The sequence below is a fragment of the Dreissena polymorpha genome, chromosome 6 (genome assembly GCF_020536995.1).
Source record: "Dreissena polymorpha isolate Duluth1 chromosome 6, UMN_Dpol_1.0, whole genome shotgun sequence".
In the NCBI taxonomy this organism is placed as follows: domain Eukaryota; kingdom Metazoa; phylum Mollusca; class Bivalvia; order Myida; family Dreissenidae; genus Dreissena; species Dreissena polymorpha.
Genome location: NC_068360.1, coordinates 19,991,555 through 20,008,693, shown reverse-complemented (window position 1 = coordinate 20,008,693; position 17,139 = coordinate 19,991,555).

The window sequence follows — 17,139 nt, the reverse complement described above, 5'->3', positions numbered from 1 at the left end:
AACACTTCGCAACCCCTTCTGCGAACTCCGGTGATGAACTGTATATAAACTCTGACTTTCACAAATGGCCGCGAATTGACCCGAAACCTCGCGAGTTGAAATGCAATGCAAGTAAGTACTAAATATGACAACATAGCCTTTAGTATAAACGCTTTTGCGCTGGTAATTCTCTGAAAATAAAAGGTGAACGCACAAACTGTATTTATGTCGAAAATTGATTGTAAAACTGTTCTATCTATTGAGCCTTTTCATTAGAGATAAAATTGTTTCATGCAGTAAAACAGTGTTACAAAGACGCGGATATGTTTCCAATGTTCTGGTGTTATACTCAAATCAGCCAATGGAATAAATGAAGTGTATTCATTCGTACCTAGCCGCGGGAAATTTTATTTGAGTATTATTGGACACTTAAAAAGGTCAAGTCAGGGTGAAAAGCTGGCTTAATACAACTTACGCCGAAAAAAGATGACTTACGATAAGTAGCCTCTGTCACATAATCGAGTGTACTTAGTGAAGATAAAACAAGTCTCTGATGTCTAAAATATTTCTTTTATTTTACTCTGTTCTCTAACATCAAAATTGTACTTATAGTTTAAACATTATTTTCTAAGTCTATCTGTTGTATTTTCCCAACCTAATCGCAGGGTGCCGCTCTTCTTCTAAACATCCCTATTTTGTCCCCAAATTGATTTGCATATTTTTCTTTTAAACTTTTGATTGGTCCTCAGCTAGTATGGTTATTATTCATTGGTTGATTCGTCAGAATATTCTAGAAGGAACAATTTTTCATGTATTCACTTGCTTGGCGGATATACTAAAATTTAATCAATATATATTGGTACTAATCAATTTTTATTGATATAGAGTAATTCCGTTATTTTCGTCAGTACTATGACTTTTGTACCCCAGACAAAAGGTGACCTTTTCATCTGTGCTGTTTATTGACCATGAGTGTTACTTATAATCTCGTATCTATATGCTGACTCTGGACTCAATGTGTTCTTATTTGGATTTAATCAGGTCTGACTTTCCATGTTATTGATTCCAATTATATCCCACCCTGAGTGTGTTTGCTTTTTTACTTTAAATAAATCTTGACCAGGTCTTAGTTTTGTAAATACCTCCCAAGATGTATTATTAATTGTTCAGACTTTATCTTAACATTGCATATATACATTATTTGAATATACATATTATCCTTTATAATTTCTATTGTAAGAATAAAGTCATAAGAATAAACGATAAACGATATGTTATAAGCTGTTACATTACGTACAAACTTCATCTTAACTTTTCATATACATATTACTGAAATATACCCATTATCCTTCATAAAATAAACTCATAAGAATAATATATTCATTACATTACACTTCTACCTAATCAATTTCTAAATTTCAAGGTTCTATTTCCTAAATTAGTTTGTTAATAATAATAATATATTCATTATAACCCATTACATTACACATCTACATAATCAATTTCTAAATTTCAAGGTTCTATTTCCTAAATTAGTTTGTTTATACAACAATAACACGACAATAACAACACCATAATGTACAATGAGATAAATTCTTATTATTATATATAGTATATGTACATAACGTTACACAACTCACTCTTTCAATTGAATTTTTTCTTATTTCATGATATGAGAAAATTATGATGATGTCAAAAATTTAATCATGAGATCTGGACGAAGATAAGATTCTAAAAATATATTTATTTTTTTTTTATTTATTTTTTTTATTTTTATTATTGTCTATTACCAAGTTTGCGTTGTTTGTGTTCTAGTAGTATTTGTCTGTATCTCTGTATGTGTGGTAACCGATGTGATGCATGAATTAGGGCTATATCTGGTAATGTCAACTGTGTAAAACAAAATGTACATACATGTGCGTTGTGTAAAGTTCTGTATGGTGTGCCACATGTTGGATGATATTTAAGTTTACAGCAAGGTGTTTGTACTGCTGCTATACTATGTTTTGAACAGAACTTACATAAAAGTTTTGATAAAAATTGATAACGTCTTTGACGTTGGTGGCCTTGAGTGAAATATTGTTGGATGCGGTTATGCAATTGAGTGTTATCTGTTTGAGCGAATGTGGTGATTGACATGTTGCGTATTTTGTTTGGGATGGATGTTGAATATTTTAATCGACGGAATGTTTGTAGTGATTCTAAAGAGTCAATGCCGTAGTACGTGAATATTGCTTTGCAAATTTGATAATTGAGAATGTGTTGTTCATTTGTTAAATGATTGAGCATCTGTTGATGAAGAAGAGGTATGTTGAAATACGTAATCAAGAAAATCAATGTATCCACTTGAATTTCGCCAGATCTCATCATATAAGTAAAAATTGAAACATTATGTTCTTGTTCAAGGGTGGACATTTTTTCAAACGTAGTTATAAAATGATGTATTTCTTCTAATTGAGTTTCTTCAATGGGTAAAGTAATGGAAACTGGCAATTGAAAATTAAATTCTTTGTAGAATCTAAAAACTGATTGAAAGAAAATCGAATTAGTGATCCAAAAAGTAAAGTGTACAAAGAGGTCAACGAGGTACATGGTTAATAAATGAAATATATAGTTATAAAAATAAGGAAATGTTTATATCCGTTTCGTCAGTGGACAGCACAGTTCTTGTATGTTGTTTTAGTGGACAATAAAGTTAGTGTAGTTGGGCGTCAGCGAACAATGTTGTTCTTGTAGAGTTGGCGTCAGCGGTTGATGTAGGTCTTGTAGACTGGGTGATATTGGACGATGGAGCTCCTGCAGACTGGGTGTCGGCAGACGATAAAGTTTGTGAAGTTTGGTGTCAGTGAACGATGTTGGTCTTGTAGAGTTGGCGCCCGCGGATGATGGGTTTCTGGTAGATTGGGCGGCAGCGTCCGGTAGAGTTCTTGTAGTTGATGGTTTGACTCTGCGGTAGAATAACTCGTGGAATCAAAATCATCGTTAGATACAGTTCATGGTGTTGACATTAGTCTTGGTAAATTATATACAATGTGGCAATAACACATATTTCAAACGTTCGTTGCAGATTATACGAGTGTTCAACGCATCTTGGTTAACTATAGACAACATCCTAATAATACATATTCCAAACGTTCTTTGAAGATTATACGAGTGTTCAACACATATATACAGTTACAATAGACGAATACGGGTGATATATCGATCGATGTGGTAGTGCACTAAACAATTGTTCGTAGATTTTAGTTTTCAAGTATATCGTTCTGTTCATTATTGACGATAGTAGGTAATATCCAGTAAACAGCCCATGATGCTGTTTATGGTTCACAACTTGGTTGTTGACAAGTTGTTATCGTCAAGGATCATCCTGATGTTGTCGCCTGGAAGGGTTTGTTACCCTCGTAGAGACGGGTATAGGGATGACAGTGTTCTCGGTCGTTGCGGGGGTGCTGAGGGCTTTTTGACCTCAGACACGAGAGGTTCGTGCGCCACATCACAGGAAGCCACGCCCACATAACCCGGGGGACTGAAGCAAAAGCCGTTTTTTCTCTGTCTTCTTCTTTTATAGGTATTTGCCAATAACCCGATATTAAATCTAAACTGGTGAAATATTTACTTTTCCCTAATAACGCCAATATATCATCGATTAATGGTAATGGATAAGCAATTGGTTTTGCAATTTTGTTAAGCTGTCTGAAATCGACGCAAAACCTTTTCTCTTCTTTTTGATCTTTATTTGAATCAAGGTTATTTTTCTATTTGTCTACTAAAACAATAGGGAAACTCCACGGACTTCTCGATGGGCTTATTATGTTTGCCGTTAACATTTCGTCAATAGCTTTATCTATGAATACCTTATTATTTAATGGTGTTCGATACGGTCTTAATTTAATGGGAGGATGGTCCCCTGTATCGATGTTAAATTCCATTGCTGTAGTTTGTGTTAGTTCTTAATTATTTCTTGCGAAGAGAGTTCTGTGTTTTAAGAGTATTGGAAGAATATTTTCTTTTTGATCTCCAGCGACATGTAAATCTGATAGAATCTCATCTTTAGATAAGCCTGATTTGGGTGTATTGTTTTTGATAACGCTTTCGATAGAACATATTTCATTATCTTGGATAGATTGAAGTTGGCCTATGGGACAATTACGTTTTAGTCTAATCGTTTTATGGGTATTGTTTATAATTAGAATAGGGAATTTACGATCACGCGTTGCCTTGACTACTGAGTTAACGATTGTTAAACCGGGTTCGTTATCAAAGAAAGAATTACTTATTCCAGTAAAGTCATAATTTTGATTTGAGCGTAAGCCGTTTCTTTTAGTCCTGGCAAGGAGTCTATATGCAGTTTGTGGTTTAAGAACGGTATGTCTCGTTAGCCTCGCTATTATTGAAAGGTGTACATATTCTTCCAGAGGTACATAACAATCTTTTATTCTTAAACATCCTAGATCAAAGTATAAACGGACACCGTTATCTTGTAAGAAATCTCTCCCTAGTATTACGTTCCTATTAATGTTTTCAACGACAAAAAATGGATGTTCAATATATATACTCCCTATTTTAAATTTTAATTTTACATTTCCGCGAACGTATAGCGAGTTACCATCGACCGCTTTTAGATTAATTTTTGTCATTTTAAGTGGTGGTTTGTGTTTTAATAGATCATAAGCTCTTTTACTAATTACGGAAAGTTCTGCACCAGAATCTATCAAGCTCCTAAATTTACAATTTCCTATTGAAATGAGGCAAGAATTTGGGTTTCCACACAAAGCAATATTATACGTCTTTACGTTTCCGTCGTTACCATAGACCCCTTTTTGGTAAGACGTTCCTAGTTTTTTTTATTAAGGTACGGTTTTCTTTGAGTACATTCTCTACTGAAGTGTCCCAATTTTCCACAATTCCAAAAGTCTATTTTGTCTTTCCAATTTTTGTCATATTCGTTCTTACGTGCGTAACTGTTTTGACCTACCGCGTATGCATTTATTTCGTTTTTCCTACGTCTACAGTCTTGTATAACATGACCCTGTCTCTTGCAATACCTGCAAGTGTTTGATGGTCTCAAATGATCGATTTCCATGGGAACAGGTCTATTAAGTGGTGTTTGAACTTGATTATGACTCAAATGTGACCTTAATTCGAATCTTGCTCTTACATTTTGTTCGGCTAATGCGGAATTGACTGCTAACGCTAAAGTAGTTGGATTTTCTCGCATTAATTTAAGGCGTAAATAATCATGTCTCAGGCCGTCAATGAAAGTTCCAATTAACTGACTTTCGATCATCTCGAGGTTATCCTCAACATTTTCATACGCTTCACTAGATAAAGACAGAAGTCTTTCCGCGAATAATTGGACATTTTCGTCGGATTGTTGTTTGATTGTTTTTAAGAGAGCGAGAGCATAATGAGGGTCCTGGATTTCTGCGAATCTTATCTTAAGTTCATTTTTTAAGGTTGCCCATGTCTCATCAGGAAAATCAGTCAAATACCTCTGAATGTAATCGCTTACACGTCCCCTACTAGATTGGTAAGCTACTAACTTCAATTGATCCCCCGCCAAACGTGAAAGTACCCCATATTTCTCTATGTTTTTGATCCAATTTTTGTATTCTTTAGGATTTCCGTCATAAGTTTGAATTACCTGTGAGACGCTTTGAGTTCCGATAGCATTTGTTACTCCTCTAATTTGTTCGCTTAAATTTTGAAAGAATTGTGGAATCGCTTGATCTGCCATCTTAGATAATTAACCATAGGAAAATAAGTCAGTCACTCACCGAATATTTGCCCCTTCGTTGTGGAGGTCCGGCACGTTTTCTTCCCTCTGGCCCGTGAAAGAAGTGGTACTTCTGGTTGATCCTGTTGTCACCGCGCACCAGTTAAACACGTGTCACATAATCGAGTGTACTTAGTGAAGATAAAACAAGTCTCTGATGTCTAAAATATTTCTGTTATTTTACTCTGTTCTCTAACATCAAAATTGTACTTATAGTTTAAACATTATTTTCTAAGTCTATCTGTTGTATTTACCCAACCTAATCGCAGAGTGCCGCTCTCCTTCTAAACATCCCTATTTTGTCCCCAAATTGATTTGCATATTTTTCTTTTAAACTTTTGATTGGTCCTCAGCTAGTATGGTTATTATTCATTGGTTGATTCGTCAGAATATTCTAGAAGGAACACTTTTTCATGTATTCACTTGCTTGGCGGATATACTTAAATTTAATCAATATATATTGGTACTAATCAATTTTTATTGATATAGAGTAATTCCGTTATTTTCGTCAGTACTATGACTTTTGTACCCCAGACAATAGGTGACCTTTTCATCTGTGCTGTTTATTGACCATGAGTGTTACTTATAATCTCGTATCTATATGCTGACTCTGGACTCAATGTGTTCTTATTTGGATTTAATCAGGTCTGACTTTCCATGTTATTGATTCCAATTATATCCCACCCTGAGTGTGTTTGCTTTCTTACTTTAAATAAATCTTAACCAGGTCTTAGTTTTGTAAATACCTCCCAAGATGTATTATTAATTGTTCAGACTTTATCTTAACATTGCATATATACATTATTTGAATATACATATTATCCTTTATAATTTCTATTGTAAGAATAAAGTCATAAGAATAAACGATAAACGATATGTTATAAGCTGTTACATTACGTACAAACTTCATCTTAACTTTTCATATACATATTACTGAAATATACCCATTATCCTTTCATAAAATAAACTCATAAGAATAATATATTCATTACATTACACTTCTACCTAATCAATTTCTAAATTTCAAGGTTCTATTTCCTAAATTAGTTTGTTAATAATAATAATATATTCATTATAACCCATTACATTACACATCTACATAATCAATTTCTAAATTTCAAGGTTCTATTTCCTAAATTAGTTTGTTTATACAACAATAACACGACAATAACAACACCATAATGTACAATGAGATAAATTCTTATTATTATATATAGTATATGTACATTACGTTACACCTCATGATGTTCATGATTTCCTCTAGACTTATTATTTGAAGTTTAATTCAAACGCAGAAGTGGAATAAATAAAACACTAAACTATCGCCGTTTACTAAAGCTTATAGACACGCCTCTCAAAAAAAGTCAACCAGGCCAACATAAATTTAAGCCAATAACAATTCGGATTATTATGGCGTCGTTAACACTAAAGCCAGGCATATTTTAGAAAACTGAAACGTCGTCATTCACACTTTTAATTGACAGTGCTGTTTATTGTCGGTTCGTCGTTCGATCGGTAACCGTAACCACGCAAACAAAATAAGAACAATATGTTTTCCTTAATTTACATGTAACATACTGTTTTGAACGCCTACGTTATCTCATGTAGTTTTCAATAACTTTTTGAGAAGTTTTGATGAGAAAAAAACAGGTACCACACAAAGATTGCGTATCTACATGTTGGTAGTCTGATTCAAATTATATAAAATGTTTGTTGTTGTTGTTGATTTTTTTCTGTATTTTAGTTTTAACAACTCAGGTTTATTTGTGTTGTTAAAGCACGCTTTATGTCGATTTGCAATATTGTTTTTTTCTTGCTAAACTTTGTTATTTTGTCTATACACAACCAAACATGCGTCATGTGTCAATGCATACCTTTTCGCACTGAAATATTTAAACTTAAAAATGATGAGTGCAAAAAGATATCACACGGTACCGTTTATACTGAAATATCTACTATTTGTTTAAAAGTTGTGTGTGTAAAAAGGTGTGATCATGTTTAATTGTTTGTTATCGGTTGAGCAGATGTGGCAGTATCTTAGCAAAATATCTGTGAAAATTATGAATGCAAGTAATGTCAGTTTAAATGTCGTGCTGATCCATCCCACGCTTTCTCAGCAACGTATATGTGAAAATTATGAATGCAAGTAGTGTCAGTTTAAATGTCGTTCTGACCCCACGCTTTAGACTCAATTGTTGCCCGAGCTGTTGATGTACATGGTAGCTTCCTACGCACAGCTAACAAGTAGCAGCCGGTGTCAGCTGGATCTGCGTTGTACAAACTGCTTGAATCAGCATTGCCTTAACCGTACTCAGAGATAAGTCCTTACCAAATTTATGTAAATTAATGCCAGAGCGGTTGATGATGTATATTGTAGATTCCCACGCAAGGCCAACCAATCCCAACTTGTCACAGTCAGTCACTCCGAAACAAATACATGTCAATACGGCACTATGCAGTTTCACTCATAGAGCCAGCAAGAACCAACCAGATAGTTGTTCTACGAACTGCTTCCAGCGATATTGGCTAAACCTTACCCCAGTCATCATCACTCAAGAGGACTTAGACAGAACACGTTTATGCACGTGTTCTGCATGTTATTGGAGGGCCGAAATGGCGTATTCATTAAAAAGAATGATAAAGTTGCTGACTGGGATAAAATACACAATTCTCCTTTACGAAAAACATAAAAACGACGCCAGTTTGTCAGTCAGTTCCAACTAACATCACTTAAACGCAGTAAGCTCCCGTATACGCATCCCTCTGGGTATGTTTTTAACCAGGAAGGACATATTTTGCCCTGATTACAAATATAATGTATAACGCGGTCTGACGTTCTCTGAACTGTTTTAAGAGAGGGCAATCGAAAGGTTACCTCTGTACAGCTATGTGAAGACATCCCGCTAACGTAAAAAACACAAACGAAGCGGAATACAAAGTAGACGGGCGAAAGAGAGGTCGGCATGCATCAATGGTTTGAAAAAGAAGTGTGTTTTCTTCATTCATTTCCAATAGAGGGGCATTAATAGGATTTGATAGTCAGATAGGGTAGTAAGAGTAAAAATGTCGGACATGAGGAAAACCAGCCGTTTAAATTAAACAACTATTGTTTAAATTTACAATGTATGTCAGATGTTTCTTGCAATCGATGGTGTGAATAATCAAACCCACGCGGTAACCGAAGGCGGAAAATCGAAGTCGCGGCCTTTGCTTGTACAAAATAACATAATAAAACAACGTGATTCAATTTATTTCACATCACCATGGAAGCGTTCTGGGGCCTGGCGTAGTTTTAAAAACTAAAAAAGAAAAGAAACATTATCTCGCATTTGCGACTTTTTTAAACCTTAGAATAACCGCAAAGTATCTCCTAATAAGGGAGTTTATGTATGAATTACGAATTATTACGCAGGCAGGTAAATGCTTTCGTCCAGAAATACCAACATAAATACATTTACCATTAAAGGTGCATGTCCTGTTTGTTCAGTTGCAACATAAGCAATAGTAATATAACATGTGATACTTAAAATAAAAGAACGGCGAGCCTTGCCGAGAATTTATTGCCGATCCGAAGGTCGTGTGTAATAATATATATATATACTGTTATGAAACTTTTTCTGAAGGCTAAGTATCCAGCAAAACGATGGTCCGTGAATTGTTAAAGTATGAATGGAAATGTGTTGTCATTGAAATTAACTTATCATCGGATTTTAGCTAAGCGTTCATGTTTTTCAAAAAAATAATATTACGTAAATTGTCCGTCCGTCACTTGATAAGATGGGCCCAGTTTCAGTGTTCACCTTTTTCACCTTGACATTTATTGTTGCAACTGTTGGGTAACTCTGTGCTCGCTCATTCAAATCCGACGTTAGCGACACGTGTTTGAAGTAACAATTGTCGTGATCAACTGCGCATATTAGCATTGTCAACTGCTCGCATTTCATCCTGTTTACGATGTCATTTAGTTACATGAAATATTTTCCGAGAAAGCGCACAAGTTTTAAATGTCAGGTTGACATGTTTTAAATGTCAGGATGACACGATAAGTTAACCGTGTTTATAAAAATATTGAGTATTCAGAGTTAACTAAAACACGGCAATATTTTCCGAGAAGCGCACATGTTTTAAATGTCAGGTTGACATGTTTTTTTTTATGTCAGGATGACACGAAAAGTTCACGATGTTTACGGCAATATGTTCCGAAAAAGCCCACATGTTTTAAATGTCAGGTATACATGTTGTTGTTTTTTTTAAATGTCAGGTTGACATGAAAAGTAAACGATCTTTCTACAAAATATCGAGTATTTAGAAGTATATACTTTGCGTCAACATTAACTGTTAATCAAACAGAACTAAATACTAGTGCTTTGTTGAAAGGTTTTATAAAACTGGCAGATGCACAGTATATGGTTTTAATATAAAAATGCTAAAACTACACGGTTTCTTCACGCCTTATGTTATAAATTTGTATAATGTGTGTTCTTAAATGAACGTTTGGAGGCTCTTAAAAAAATATAAGTTGCGTATGTTCTTATTTCCAGTTACAAAATATTGTCTGAAGACATACCGTCGTAATAAAGGTTCACAAACACATGGATTAATGTTTAACAGTCTCATTTTGCTACAAAAATAGCCTACATTATAAACAGTTAGTATTCTCATTTAGTTTTCTTATAGAAAGAAAAATATACTTTATCTTCAAACCTTGAAATTGTCCCTATATCACCGAGCAATTAGGTCAATCGCTGCAAACCTCTTACATTTTCCTGCACGTGTCTTGAAATGACCATCAGCCATGTGTACAATATATAATAAACAATGTGTATATAATAAACAAATGGCCCGTTTGAAACACATTGATACTTTCGAGTTATGTGAAACATAATATTAAATTCTTCTTTTAATGAATTAATCCAGATATTGTCAATAATTTAAATGTATCAAAAGTAAATCTCTTACTTCCAATGGTCGCTTAACAGCTTAAAAGATCGATGTTACTCTGGCAAACAACTCTCGGGGTCTTGAGATTTTCAGTAAAATCAAATAAAGTTACATATGATTATATTTGGTAATTGACGCGTCGCTGAGTAGCGTAGCCATGTTAAATAAGTGTACACTTGCAATATGTGTTGATTAATGTACCACGATGACTTCAGGTAAAAAAATATCAATAATATATTGCGCGAAGAAAAACATGCAAAGACGTGCGTTTATAGTCTGATTATGATACTCGATTCATTTAATGCCGAATTATACATTTACTCTCCAATTACTTGGATATAATTCGTACGTTTTTATATCACAAATAACACTTAAAGTGTATGTGTATTCATTTTTTATGATTTGCCTCTGTAAGCATCTGTTGTATAGTGTTAGGTTACCAAATTGTATTTTGGCACAGGATAATACAATAAGGTCGAATTCGCGTAATTTAATCATGGTTCAAATACTTCATGGGTATCCTGCGCATAGTTTTGCATATATTTTAACATGCTTTATCGGTGATTATCATATAGTCTTTTAGTACATGTATTTTGAAACAAACTTATATTTTAAATTGTGACGATGTTATTCCGATTTACGTTGTTTTTTGTTAAGGCTTATAGTGAACGTATATCAACGACTGTTCATTCACAACAGTAGGATACGCCACTGCTAATACAGCGAAATAAGTTTTATAAAACGGGCTTATAAAATGAGGACATCAATCATAACAACTTAACGCCGTGAGGATTGTTTTTAAGCCGACAAAGTTCGGAATTTAGACAAAAACACACGACCAGAGCTGGACTGGACGTCTATAATCGGCCCGCGGCCGACATATCGGCCCGTTGAAAAGAACCGTTGTAAGTGTTCAATAACTAAGCCACATAAACACTTTTTTTAACCCTTTGTCAGTGTTTAGGAATCTCGACAATACGAAAACTCAGATAACATCGTAATAATATATGTGTATGAGCGTCGTTGAAAAACTCATAGGGCAGCGTCATTTCCATTTTCTCCGTGAAAAAAATGTTTATTTGTTAAACACTTCGCCACCAAAATTCGAAAATTTGTGATGTTTGCATATTGATAGCTATATGTCACTTCATTTCATCGAAAACAATGTCAACGTGACCTAACGAAATCAGTTTTGAATATATTATTTGCCTGTTGTATTTCGTTTTTTGTACGAGTAACATATCGCAAAATATACGTTTTTAAGCCATATGGCACTTGATTTCATCGAAAACAATGTCAACGTGACCTAACGAAATCAGTTTTGAATATATTATTTGCCTGTTGTCTTTCGTTTTTTGTACGAGTAACATATCGCAGAATATACGTTTTTAAGCCATATGGCACTTGATTTCATCGAAAACAATGTCAACGTGACCTAACGAAATAAGTTTTCAATGTATCATTTGTCTGTGTAATTTCGATTTTTGTATGAAAAGCACATCGTATAAAAAACGTTTTTGAAGCCATATGCCACTTGATTAGAACGAAAACAATGTCAACGTGACCTAACGAAATCAGTTTTGAATAAAATTATATTATTTGCCTGTGTAATATCGTTTTTTGTACGAATAGCATATCGTTAAATATACGTGTTTTAAGCCATATGTCACTTGATTAGAACAAAAACAATGTCAACGTAACCCATCGAAACAATTGTTTATATATTATGATACTGATATTTGGTTTATCATACATCACAGACATAAATACTCGAATGGAAGTGTGGAGAATATTAGCCTCTTAATTCATAGTCCTTTATATCTTACAACTGAGTATATTATATTGGCTTAGTAATCTCATTTGACAATTCATTTTACCAGAACACCATATTATTTTGTGTTTTTAGTACACATGTTTTAAAAATACTGTCCTTTTTAAGATCATATTACTAGCTAAGATCAAATCCATAACGCCAAAGCAGACCATATAATCACTATTTGTTAAAAATTATTGTATACGTTTACATTATTGAGGGTAATCGTTAGTTTCCTATTCCGATGTACGAAATGATAACATTAATTAATATATGAAAGGATAGTAGTAGAAAATTGCAATAATTTTAAATAACATGCGAATCCCAGGTGTGATCGTTCCGGTAATATCTTGAAGGAGACTACCTCTAAGGACAGTCGGGTTTGTTCAGTTGAGTTGTATTTTATTTGAAGATGTAGTTATCCTTATAATACTGTATACTTCTCCCGCAAAATGCAATATTTTACAATTTACCTCTATACCATATACATTTTGCTATGTAAGATAACTCCTACAACTCTTCAATTTGCAATACATGCACATTTGTTAAGACCGACTGTGCACAAATGTATTAATGCAACGACAAGCGGTCTACAAAAATGATATTAAACATTTCTGAACAATTATGGAACCAGACACGGTGCACACCCTGGACTCGGAGCAACTCTTACCGCTTAATAAATACGCTCACCAACTCGTGCTTGGAATGGAAAAAATATTAACATGCTTGAATAATAATTTCTGTTCCATATACATAAAGTCAAATCACATGCAAATACCAAACTACCATCTGGCAGCATGTCTTATTGACGATGCTGCGAAGCAGCTTGTCTAAGTTATCATACCATGAACAAATTCTTCTCAATGGCAACCTATGTAAAAGACCGAGCCATTCCGATTGAGATAGCTCGATTTTTCTAATCGGCATACCTCGCTGATTATCATTGATAAAGGTATAGGAAGCTCAGCTATAAATAGTACAGCATATTCTGGAAAAAAGATTTAATAATAGTTTGAAAACGTTAATTTTAAATCAGTTATATTCAATCTATTATATGTTTATAGATCAATGAAACAACTATGCATTTTCTGTAATGTATTTGACATTTGTCGTGATCCAGTAAATAAATTGCAAATTAAAACGTGTATAATTAACTTACAATGCGATCATGAGTGTAAAGAAAAAGAATTATTTCGAACCTGTCATTTGTAAACGTTGTAGCGACTATGGTATATAAACAGCATAATAGCCTTATGACATCTGTGTAACTCGCTTTTATGCGTTCTTTCTCATTTTGCATATCTAATAAACTTTTTAAACAAAAATTACAGAGCCACATCAGTGCACATACCATGTTTGATAATTCATTCGTTTGTTGGACATTGTTTGCTGTTTTAAACACATATTATGTCATATCGCGGTGATTTAGTTAACCTTGCCATGTGTTCATGGGCGAACTCACGTATTCAAGTGCTCTTACGACTATGTGTTCATACCTACTTTCGGGAATCATCATGAAATTATTGAAATTATTGCCGTACTTGACGAACAAACATGCCTAAGCTTATTGAATAAGAAAAAAAAATAATCAAAAGAGAAAAACTATATGTTCATGCACATGGGCATGTGAAATCACGTCCGTACACATAGCATCATTAACTTAAGAAAGGAAACAACGAAATATAAAGTTTGGTATGATATACATGTGAAATAAATGAGCATGATGTAATTAAAGAGCATGTCAAGTTTTGAATTTATATGCTGAAACGTAATGTTATAACCCACAAACGTTTTACTGTAACAGAACTTTTTTTTAAATAAGTGGTACAGAAAATCTTCGAATATCTTTTTAAAGATATATCTTGTTATATTTGATCGAGAATGTAGCCCGCCTCCCAGTCTCGCTGAATTGATCAAGTTCCCCACGGGTACTTCTTCCCCGTACCCCCAATTGTTTTATCGCACTCTACATTTTTCGAACCCAATTTTTTTCGTACCCAAATTTGTGCTCATACACAAATTTTTGTTCGTTCCCAATTTGTGTTTCCTACCCAATTTTTTTTTCGTAACCAAATCTTTTTTTGTACCCATTTTTTTGGCATAATTTTGTACCCAAAATGTTCGTACCCATTTTTTTCCTACCCAAAATTCTCGTACCCACATTCGCAATTTTGGTGATGTAGATGATAAACTTAAATATATGCTTTTCTATCAATCCTCTTCAAAAGCATCGTCACACCAGTACTGTCAGTACTTTGATTAATACATCGAATAGTTATCTCATAATTTGATTGTGTGTGTTTCATCAATTAATTTCACTAGTAAGATACATGTAAACACAGAACAAGGTATCATAGGCATTAGCCAAGAAACTGTGTGTCAATGTTTAACATCCACTTGACTGTACGAAGTAACAAACCAGGAATAAACAATGGATTTTATACAAAAAAGTTTGCGAGCGCATTTCTTATTTCTCATTTGAGTAGGTTACAGACAAGTATGTTATACATAGAGATTGTAAAAGAATTTTGATATATACAATAGGGTGCTCCCATTGATATGAAAATCTCAGAATATTGTTCTCATACCCTCCATTACATGATGCTTGTTAGAGAAAAGCTGTAAATAACAATTTGGCTGAAAATAACAACATTTGCGACTTGCTCAACGCCTTAATTTTTTTATACAAGCTGCATTGAATATATAGGCATATGCCGAAAGTAACTATCACCCGATATTGCATATTGTAATGTTGCGAAAACGGTAGTACTTAACCAGTTAATTTCTTGTGGATTTGAAAATGTAACATGTAATAATACCTAATTGGCGATAAGTACTATTGAATTTATGGGAATAATAACCCATTATTTATAAATGACTTTCGCTAAAATAATATACAAATAAGGCTGTATATTTATGCTGATATTGCCGAGATGTATGGTTATCCGAATAATATCGAATATCTCAGTTTTTTAACGTACATGTAGCTATTGCTGCTGTTACATCTACTACCACTATCACTACTATTACTCCTACTACTATTACTACTACTACTACCACTACTACAAATACTACAACTTCTACTACTACTACCACTACTACTACTACTACTACTACTACTACTACTACTACTACTACTACTACTACTACTACTACTACTACTACTACTACTACTACTACTACTACTTCTATTATTATTACTCCTACTACTATTACTACTACTACTACTACTACTACTACAAATACTACAACTTCTACTACTACTACCACTACTACTACCACTACTACTACTGCTACTACTACTACTACTACTACTACTACTACTTCTACTACTACTACTACTACTACTACTACTACTACTACTACTACTACTACTACTACTACTACTACTACTACTACTACTACTACTTCTTCTACTACTACTTCTACTACTACTACTACTACTACTACTACTACTACTACTACTACTACTACTACTACTACTACTACTACTACTACTACTACTACTACTACTACTACTACTTCTACTACTACTACTACTACTACTACTACTACTTTTACTACTACTACTACTACTACTACTACTACTACTACTACTACTACTACTACTACTACTACTACTACTACTACTACTACTACTACTACTACTACTACTGATAATACTACTATTACTTCTATTACTCCCACGAAAGTTTGCAAAAAAGAGCTTTTGAATTATATGTCAATAACTGTATATGTTTACATGATCACTTTTGTCTGCAAACGAATGTCATCATAACCTTGTGCTAATCGATCTAGTGGAATATAGCGAAAACAACAATTTCAAAAGTACATGACAGTGCAATTGATGACAGTTAAATTATGACAGTTTATGTCATCCTGACCTGCCAAAGTCATCATGCCTTTGCAATTTACTGTATACGTCGTCATAGAATTGTAATCAAAGCGCTGTAGGCACTGAAGGCCTGGGGCTAGATTAAGTGTGCTTGGGAAGAGGTTTAGTGACTAAACTGAAGTAAATGTAAACTGATCCACGCTCTTTTACTGCCAGATAAAGTGTACATGTATGCTGACCTTATAATCTTGAAGGTTTAATCTATTGCTCATGTTTAATATGCCTTTCTAGTTACAATACTAGTAAACAAGATGCCAGAATTACATTTATGCCCTCCGCTACCGTCGCCGTTTTATACTATTTTCAGACCGTAATAAATTGGTACCAATACTCGGGTCACGTTTCGCCATTAATGAATATACATGAGATTCCGCAAGGGATATCACTCTTGATTTACTTTGCTAAATATACGCTCATGGTTGGATTCGAACCTGGGACGATCGGGTCAAATGATGTTTGAGCAAAAGTAACGACGCATTAGCTATCACGGCTATGTAACCATATACTCGAGATGCGGTATTTTTTTGTAATTATAAAGTCAATGTTTTCCCCGTGACAAACGGGGCTAAAACTATACTGATACAAATGTAAAATTCTTATTATTTCAGCGCATTTCAGTGATACAAATATGCCCTTATCACAATTGTGATGTCTTCTTAACGATCATAACAAAAATATCGGAATTATTTAAAATTTACTTTGATTTTTACATCCACTTACATCCACATGAATATT